General features: G+C 44.9%; 1 long non-coding RNA gene across 2 annotated transcripts; it reads left to right on the top strand.

Moving 5' to 3' along the window:
- Positions 1-4,818: 4,818 nt before the first annotated feature.
- Positions 4,819-8,986, top strand: LOC119317102. 2 transcript variants are annotated; one of them, XR_005153523.1, is made up of 2 exons: positions 4,819-6,626; positions 8,741-8,986. It is a non-coding gene; the product is annotated as an uncharacterized LOC119317102 (long non-coding RNA). The 2 variants fall into 2 exon arrangements; XR_005153517.1 differs by having other exon boundaries at positions 8,520-8,986.
- Positions 8,987-10,083: the final 1,097 nt, after the last annotated feature.

Genomic DNA, 10,083 nt, shown 5'->3' with positions numbered 1-10,083 from the left:
TGCTTTACTTTTTAATTCTTTTTGCTTTTAGTTTTAGAAAAATTATAAACTTTCTGTTAGTGCCATTAGTTTTCAAATTTGAATACAGTTTTTTTGTTTTCTTTTTGCTTTATTTTTTTTAAATTTTTTTTAGTTTTTTTCTTTTGTTTTCTGCATTATTTATTTTCTTTTGTTTTCTGCATTAAAGCATTTCAAATGAACTCTGAAAAAGTTGAAAGTTGAAAGTTGGCATGGTATCACGAGGGCCGAACCATAATGGGCTGCCTTTGGTCCCGGTTCGTCCCACCAACCGGGGCCAATGGTGGTCCGCCAGGACCAAGGCCCATTGGTCCCGGTTCGTCCCACCAATCGGGACCCAAAAGGTCCAGACGAACCGGGACCAATGACCCACGTGGCCCGGCCTCCCCCGGGGGCTCACGAACCGGGTCCAATGCCCCCATTGGTCCCGGTTCTGGATTGAACCGGAACTAATGGGCTGACCCGGCCGGCCTGGACCATTGCCCCCTTTTTAGTCCCACCTCGCCAAGCGAGAGGCACTCGCAGCTGTTTATAAGCCCTGAGTGCAGAGACGATGAAGAAGAGGCTCAATGCTCACCTGCACGTTGGTTCGCTTCAAGCCTTGAGGAATAGGGTAGACTGCATGGAGCTATGTGCAGTGCAGTTTACACTATTTCGAAAGGCTTGAAGCGAATTAACTAGCATTGCGCCTCTTTTTTATTTTTAATGACTTATTACCACACAGAATTAAATAGAAAAAAATAAATATAGCAGAAAAGAAAAAAAACTATATAAAAAACTACTCATAAATAATTAGAAGAAAAAATAGTTGTGATTAACTTACTAAATCTTTTTTATTTTTAATAACTTATTACAACTCAGAAATAAATAGAAAAAAAATAAATATAGCAGAAAAAAAAACTATATAAAAAACTACTCAGAAATGAGCATAGATGCGCTTATAGAGAAAATTAGACCTAAATTCATAATAAATTTCTACTAACTTCAGAGAAATTCAATATGAATTTAGGTCAAATTTCCTGTATACGGGCATCTATTTTCACTTTGAGAGCAGTTCAACAAGGCTAAGAGGGAGGGCTTATAAACCGGTGTGAGCCCCCTTCGGTTGGCGAAGTGGGACTAAACTCTGGCCGCAACGAGGACCACACCTTTAGTCCCGATTTGTGCCACCAACCGGGACTAATGGGCTGCCTTTGATCCCGGTTCGTCCCACCAACCGGTACCAATGGTGGTGGGCCAGGACCAAGGCCCATTGGTCCCGGTTCGTCCCTCCAACCGGGACCAAAAGGTCCAGACGAACCGGGACCAATGGCCCACGTGGCCCGGCCGGCCCCCGGGGCTCACGAACCGGGTCCAATGCCCCCATTGGTCCCGGTTCTGGATTAAACCGGGACTAATGGGCTGACCCGGCCTGGACCATTGCCCCCTTTTCTACTAGTGTCAGGAACCCCTTTGATCACCGGCAACTCCGTCGGTCCTGAAGCTTGTGGAAGCAGTAACGAACCTGTGGATTTGTGATCTTCCTCTTGATCTTCATCATCGCTGTCAATCAAAGCCCAAAATCGCCCTCCCGGTCTCGCAGGCACCGTCGTCTCCGTCAAGTCAATCATCTCTGATCTCGTCGGACGTTGATCTACCTGCACACGATCACCAACCACCACGTGAAAACCATCAAGGCTGAAACGAATCCCTACCTCGATCGAGTCACTGTCCGGCAAGTAGTCGCCGGCTAGGACGTGTCTAATTAGTAATTAAAGCTCCCATGTGTTTGTCATTTGTTTCTTATCGGTCCTTCCTCCTTAGAGCATCTAAAGTTGTAGAAACCAAATCTGGGCAATCAAACGTCTAGACGCACCAGGGTGCGTCCACGGGCAGTGACTGGTCGCACCTCCTCTGATAGGGAGGGCTTACTGATTGGGGAGAAAGTAAAGTAGATTTGAATGGAATGGCTGTTATAGTGTGCAGCAGCAGGTGTTAATTTGATTCTGCAGTTTGGCTCCCCTGTACAGCAGGCGTTGATTTAATTTGCAAATAAATGGATGGTTGAGTAACAAAAACAACTTCCTGAAAAATTTGTTCTCTGACTCCTCTGCTGATGTGCTGTGGTAGATGTGCAACACAGCTAGTGATGTTCACTTCTTATCTGGCAAAATGCTTGGCCACAGAAGATGGGAAAGGTTTGGTGGCGTGGTGAGGAAGAAACTGAAGATGCACAACAATGTAGTTGGAGAATGTAGTTTTTCTTTGGCTGTTGTGGATTGGAATCGAATGGCGGTATCTCTTCCATTTGCTGTTTTAGCAGTGGGATGTTGCTGTTTAGAACTGACTTTTGTATCATCCTGAGTAATGCAACAGTAGAACTTACTGATGGTGTGATTGATTATTTGTGGCCAGACGATTTCAGGCATAGGCAAAGGGCTTCAGTGGGCGATGGTTTGCATACAGAAATTAAGAAGGGGTAAATTCTCAAGGATTTTTTTCCAGTGTTTCTTATCCTTGCAAGCCCCTGTAGTCAGTTAATGCTCTTCTTCTGCAGTATTGTTCGTAATGCTCCACAAAGTCCACGTCACGCTCGCGGCGGGAAGCTGCCACTGGAGAGCCATGTCTGTCTGTAATGCCTGTACTAGCAGTTAGTAAATGAAAAACTGTATCCTTGTTTCTTCAATTAATTAACATGAAGCGCATCTTGCTCTGTTGGTAGCTTAATAAGTATCCACTTCCGTAGAGTAGATCAAATTATATGCATGTGGATACTTTTCCTAATCAACAGTAGCTAATATTTGCTTGCTAACCTCTGATTAATTCTTTAACCATGCTACTAGATGGCCGAGTAATTAAAAGAACGTGCGGGTTAACATTTTCCCTGCTTCTTGGGGTGTTGCCCACACCTGTGGACATTTGTAAATGGAGTGGTGTGCAGGTGCTTTGGAAAGAGGTTGGTTATCCCCCGCCTATGTGATCAGGACAACTAAAGGTTTTTTTCCGGTGCCGCTGGAAGAGAAAGGTTTGTCTGGTGGAGGTGGGTAATGTAAAACTAGAATATTGGGGCAACTGCTCGACACCCTTGGGGGTGCGGCTATCTCATTATATATAAGTACCAAAGGGTACAAGTACAAGTACAACACGTATACACAAGTCTACGTATTCATATACAGTCTAACACCCTCCCTCAATCTTAAATGTGGCCTGAAGTACAAACTAAGTTAAGATTGCGACTGCAGCCTACAAACTGTGGTTGTGGAAGAGGCTTCGTGAAGATGTCAGCAAGTTGATCCTTTGATGATATGAACTTGATGCTAAGCAGCTTCTGTGCAACACGCTCTCGAACAAAGTGATAGTCAACCTCAATATGTTTTGTTCGAGCATGAAACACTGGGTTAGATGATAAGTATGTAGCACCAATGTTATCACACCAAAGCACTGGAGAGTGAAGTGAAGGAACTCGCAACTCCCTCAGCAAGGACTGAACCCAAATGATCTCAGCTGTCGCATCAGCAACTGCTTTGTACTCGGCTTCTGTGCTGCTGCGAGACACCGTAGCCTGCTTGCGAGCATTCCAGGCAATCAAGTTGGGACGAAGAAACACTGCATACCCCCCCTCCCCCCGTGGATCGCCGGTCATCAGGACTACCAGCCCAGTCAGCATCAGAGAAGGCCGAGATCTCATAAGACGGCGCACGCTGGAGAAGCAAACCATGAGATGCAGTGAGGCATATATATCGCAGAATGCGCTTCACAGCGGACCAATGGGATGTCGTGGGCGCATGAAGAAACTGGCAGACACGATTGACTGCATAAGAGACATCTGGTCTGGTGATAGTAAGATAATGCAGGCCTCCAACAAGACTGCGGTACTCAGTGGCATCATCAGAGGAGAGAGGGTCACCATCAAAAGCAGACAACCGATCAGTGGCAGACATAGGAGTAGCGACAGGTTTACACTGCAGCATACCAGCACGATGCAACAAATCCAGAGCGTACTTCTTCTGAGTAAGAGTGACTCCAGCAGAAGACCGTGACACCTCTAGACCAAGGAAGAAGTGCAGAGCACCGAGATCCTTAACAGCAAAATCACCACTCAATGCAGCCACAAGGAGGTCCGCCGCAGCATCTGAGGAACTGATGAGAATAATATCATCAACATAGACTAGTAAATACATCGTAACCTCAGGGCGTTGAAGAAGGAACAGTGATGTGTCAGCAGTAGAAGGAATGAACCCAAGTGCTCGCAAAACCGAACCAAGACGTGCATGCCAGGCACGGAGAGCCTGCTTAAGACCATAGAGCGCCTTAAAAAGACGACAGAGATGATTAGGACGTGCAGGATCCACAAACCCTGGTAGCTGACGCATATAAACCTCCTCCAGAACTCCATGCAAAAAAGCGTTCTGCACATCCAGCTGATGGAGAAACCATCCTCGAGTAACAGCAAGGGATAGTAGCAGACGAATGGTCACTACACCACAGCACCAAATTCCCTACCGACGTTGGTCGGGAAAGGTCAGTATACACCAACATACAGTTGGTCGGCAATGTTTCTATCGGTCTGTAGGTCGGTAATGCTTGTACAGGCAACTGACTGTTGGTCGGGAATAGTCAGACATTTAGTGTCCCATTTTCGGACGGTAATAGGCTTACACCCAGCCAACCATCGGTCGGGAAACATTACCGACCGACAGATCGTTGGGCCAGCAAAATAGTCCGCGCCAATCGTTTGGGCCAGCGAAATTTAGCTAGCGCGCGGGGCTAAAAAGAGGCTTCGCGCCAACCAGGCCCAAAAATCCTCCAACCAGACTTTCTCCCTTACCCCTACCAGCCACCACACATTAACCCTATCCCCACCCACGCGTTGTTTCCGGCGACGGCGCCGCCGTTCTCTTGCTCTCTTCTTCACGCACCGCCGTCCGCTCCGCGGCCGTTCCATCTCCTGCTCACCTGCCTCACCTTATCCCCTCCTCCTCCCACTCTCTCTTCCTTTATGCGCTCCCGTGCTCCTAGTGCCTCCTTCGGGGTCCCGCAGCCAGATGCGGCCGCCTAGGGTTCGCTGCGGCCGGAGATGGCTACCATGGAGGTCGCCCCCGTCAGATCTAGCGGCCCAGTCCTCTACCAGGTGCCGTAGTCAAGGAGGACAGAGCGCCATCACCAGGCTGGTGCAGGGTGAGCTCTGGCCCTCCTACCGACCGGTGTGTACCTTGCTCTTGGGGTAGCACCGAGCGACGGCGGCGACTACAAGATGCAGCAGAAGCGGCGGATGGCCAAGAATCTAGGCCTCCGACCATTGGCGGTTGTTGTTGTGGCAGAAGAGTCGGTACAGTGTTCGCGCCTCCGCCCTGTTCAGCCTTGCCTCCATCAACTTTGGAACTCCCGGTAAGCATATTCATAATCCTGTCTTCATCGTGATTGTGTAAAAAGCTGGATATGGATGAAGACGAAGACCAAGGGCAGATTTCGTATATCTGTTAGCTTTACATCTGTTTTCTGTAGTTTATTTTTGCCACGTGAAGCAGGATGAGTTTAGATTTGTTCATGAAATTGGTTGTAATAGAGATAGGACTGTAATGCCCAGATGCATTTTCAAGTGGATACCTATTGCCTAAACTACAAGAACACTAAGAGAAGGTCATTGAATCCAATTTTATTTTAAATTAAGCGGGCAAGTGGCGGGAATCGAACCCGTAGTGCTAGCAGTTTTTTTTGTTTTGTTTTGTTTTGCAGCACTTGCTTTAATTGAAGGTTTGCATCATAAATAGGACAAGAGAGATCCATGATCACATTTGCGATGTCTGAAGCCTAAAGCTAACACTAAACGAACCGGTTCAAGTTCCAGCAGGAATAAGTATAATTTTTGCATGATTATGTTTTACTAGACCTAATAGTGTAATTTGTTTCAACTGTTTAGTCTTCAGGCTGTACATTAGGCCAACAGGCCAATACTGTTTTTTATAGTTAGGGTTGTTATTATATGGAAAACACATACTGGTTCGGTGCTACAGTTTGTCCATTTCAGGTCAACAATTTCTAAGCTTCCACATTTTACGTGACTCCATTTTTATGCAGGTGATGAGCTGGAGCTCCCAAATAGACACCGTGCTTCATAATCAGCTCCAAATTCTCAATCCTGTAGCACTAACATTATTTGGTAAAACAATGGAAATACGTTTCACAAAAATAGCGGTACATGATAAAAACCATATCCATATGATGATACAAAAAGCGGCACCTAAATCAAGTGCATACCATTCTTAATCCTGTCTCCAGGTACTTTAATTTCCAAGAAAGTCTGGCCCTCAACAACCTTATTATCTTAGTGATTCCTGATCTTCCATCAAAGAATATCAATTCATTGCAAATACAACACCATTATTATCGATTTCTTTTCATTGCTATCAAGTACTACCTCCGTACCAAAATATAAGATGTTTTTGTAGGCTAAACTAGCCTACAAAAATGTCTTATATTTTGATATGGAGGTAATAACTTTTTGACCATAATCCAAATCGAAACCATCAAAATCGTTTGATTTATAGGGTTCTTCCTCCTGGCAGCGGCGCAATTTGTTGGCTCGCTCATCAGCTGTGATACCCCATGTCCCCTGTCCGCACCTGCTGGTGAGTTCTTCCCGAATGCTTCTGTATATTCCTTTGGCTGTAACTTATTGCATGAGAAAACAGGTTCCATGCTTTTTCTTTTCCATTTGAACCATGTGAAGACCCATTTCCAGTAATTCCATTAATTCCCTGCATCCTCTGGTTCTGCTATTATTCTATTAGGCTTTTACTGTTATTTGGACACGCTAGTTATTTAGCATTTTTGTGAGACATTCGTAGCTATTCTGATGGTGCTCCTTCAGTAAATATATTCTTACCTCTGCCATGTCAGGGGCATTTAGACACGAAAGGATATGTTTCCGATATGAAGGTATGCAAATATATATAGCATCATCAAGCAATGGAGGAAGCCAGATCTCAAAATCGGCAAAATGAAATGTAGAACTTAATTAGTTCCTGGAGCATATACCTAGATGATCATAGATGATGCAGGTTCTTAACATGGAAATGCTCTTAGAAAGGTGGTTTACATGGATGTTGTCCTCTGTTTGTCTAACCAAAAGTATGGCAAGTGTTACCACAATGTACTCCCTTCGTTTCTAAATATAAGACCTTTTAGAGGTTTCAATACGGACTATGTACGGATGTATATAGAGGCAGTTTAGAGTCTAGATTGACTCATTTTGCTTCAAATGTAGTATGTATTGGAATATCTAAAAAGGCTTATATTATTTAGGAACAAAGGGAGTAGTTACACTGTCGTTCACTTATAGTAGGATAGTCAAGTGATTATTTTTCGCTTCTGCTTCACATGGTTGTTGGTTGGAAAAAAGGTTTGTATCTTTTGTGCTACACTGGTTTGCTCAACTCCCATGAATTGGTAACTGGACTGTCTCGGCCATTGTTGTGTATATTTGTTTCTTCCTAAAAAAGAGAGTTTTTATGCAACCCTTCATAGACACTACCGTGGATCTCGAGTGGCGAAATGTTCTTTTTTGGACCTTCGAGTGGCGAAATGTTATTACTTAGATTCATGAAATGGGGGAAAAAATCAAGAGTTTAATTTTCTTGAGTACTGCATCAATGATGTAGGCAAATAAGTTCTCCTATGTTAGATCCATCCAGTTATGTACTTTTGCTGCCACTAATCGTGAACTATATGCAGCATTGAGCATTCTAATTACTCTTCTGCATTGTTCTCTATGTCGACAACTGATGTAGTGTAGGCTGAAGCGATGGCATGTATGATTGGTGTAGTTTCATCTCAATAAGAACTATTTGGTGCATAGTATGTTGGTCCCAGCCTACTCGTTGTAACTCCTGATTTTGATGGATTTTTTTCTTGGTTTTGATTATACAATCTAGAATTTGTACCGTTTTCAGCCAAATTCAACAGAGTATATCATCCAATACTAACAATTTCAATTATCATGGTATATTCAAGTCAAAGCTAAATACTAGTCTGTGTCCGCCTACCTTGGGAAAGATTGCAGGTTAATCTACTTTGGTGTTGTAGGTTCTTTTCTTCTTACTCTTATTCTTTAGGTTTTATTTCTTATTCCTATTTCCATTCAGGGCGAAAAAAGCTGGGAACTATTTGGACACATGTACCTTTTAGGTGTTCTCCCTTACTACCCAAAACAATGTTAGGTGGGCTATGATAATACTTTTAGGTGTTCAAAAAGAGTCACATCTATAATTAGCTTTCAACTTGCTATATCCAGTGTGAACTACTGGAAATATGTACATCTACTGAAAGAGTGATAGTTATTTATATTTAGCTTTCAGCTCATTGTATCCACTATCTGTAAAGTTGTATGTTCATTGTTTTGGAAATAGATGTGGGAATATTGGCTGCTGGTACCTATGTACAGTAACTTAAGTATATCCTCGGGAACACTATATGCTCAGCAATCGTACAAAGTAAATGATGTATTTCCTTTTAATGGATAGATAAAAAGTGGATGGGGGGCTTCCATGCTACATCCATGGCTACTGCTGGAAATTGATTGACGATCTTCATGTCCCAAAATGCTAGTTTTATAGATTTGGCAAGTGTATTCTTCATTTTATGTTGTTGTGTGTGTGCACAGTGCACATGTGAATTTTCCATGCATTCAATTTCATAAATTAATTGAGCATTCTAAAAGTTGGGACTTGTTTAACTTTTGTAGGAAGCAAATATAAGGACTGGACTCACAATGAACCATGAAGCCAGCAGTCCACGTCAACTAGATGTCTGAGCTTTCATTTTGTACAACTGATTGCTCGTACTTGCATCTTTTATCTGTCCTTCTGTGAACCTGATGTATGGTGGCTTGGTGGTTATGTTTAGAACAGACTGAAGTGTATGTATGTGATGATTAGTTAATGAAATAAAAAATGTTTGGTGCACCTGAAATATGGTGTCTTGGTGATTATGCTTAGAATGCATGAATTACATGTATGCGACCACCAGTACAATAGCTTAACTAAATTGTGGTTGGCTAAACAAAATGTTGATGAATTGTTGGTTCGCAAAGGAAAACACCATCTGATTGTTGGTTGGCAAAACAAACCCTGTCGGACAGTTGGTCGGGAAAGCCCAACACTAAGCCCATCAGAATGTTGGTCGGGAAAGGCCCATGGCTGCGCCAACGAACTGTTGGTCCGGAAAGGCCCATTGCTATCCCAACAGACTGTCGGTCGGGGAAGGCCCATAGTAGGCCCAACAGACTGTTGGTCGGGAAAGGTACTCCATAGCCATCGAGCTGTCGGTCGGGAAAGGGTTTTCCCGTCTGGACTTTTCCTAACAGACGCGGTCGGTCGGCAATAGTGTTTCCCAACCGACTGTCTATCGGCGAAAGTTGTATTTCCGACCAACCTAGTTGTTGGCGATATAGTGTTGTGGTGTAGTGGGTAGTAGGCTTGATAACTGGACTGAACATGTCTTCATAGTCAAGACCATACCTCTGTTTGAAGCCCTTAGCCACTAACCTTGCCTTGTAATGCTCAATGGAGCCATCAGCATGCCGTTTAACTTTAAACACCCACTTAGAGTCAATGATATTGACCCCAGACACTGGAGGAACAAGCTGCCAGGTGTCATTCTTCAGCAATGCTTGAAACTCCTGTTCCACCGCGGCACGCCAGTGGGGAATGCCTAGTGCAGCCTGAAAGTGGCGAGGCTCAGCAGTGTGATCCGCAGCAGCATGAGCCATGCACGCGGCGAGCCACGCAACAGTCCCATCGGTCCGGATCTTAGGCTGAAAGACACCGGTCTGACTGCGCGTGCGATGTCGAGGAGCAACAGGTTGTGGTGACGATGCAGGGCATGATGCAGGCGACGAAGAAGGCGACCCCGAGTCGCCAGGGATCGCGTCGGAGCCACTGGGCGTCGGGGAGGCGGGCGGTGTGGCGCCCGACACGGCCACGTCGCCTAGGCCCACGCCGGAGCCGCTGAGCGCCGAAGAAGCAGGCGAGCCTGGGGTGGCCGGCCCATCGGGAGCCGAAGCCGGCCCAGGCGAGCCTGGCGTGG

This window comes from Triticum dicoccoides, chromosome 1B (genome assembly GCF_002162155.2).
Source record: "Triticum dicoccoides isolate Atlit2015 ecotype Zavitan chromosome 1B, WEW_v2.0, whole genome shotgun sequence".
Taxonomy (NCBI): Eukaryota; Viridiplantae; Streptophyta; class Magnoliopsida; order Poales; family Poaceae; genus Triticum; species Triticum dicoccoides.
Note: the sequence above shows the minus strand (reverse complement) of the source record. Positions and strands in the feature narration are given on the sequence as shown.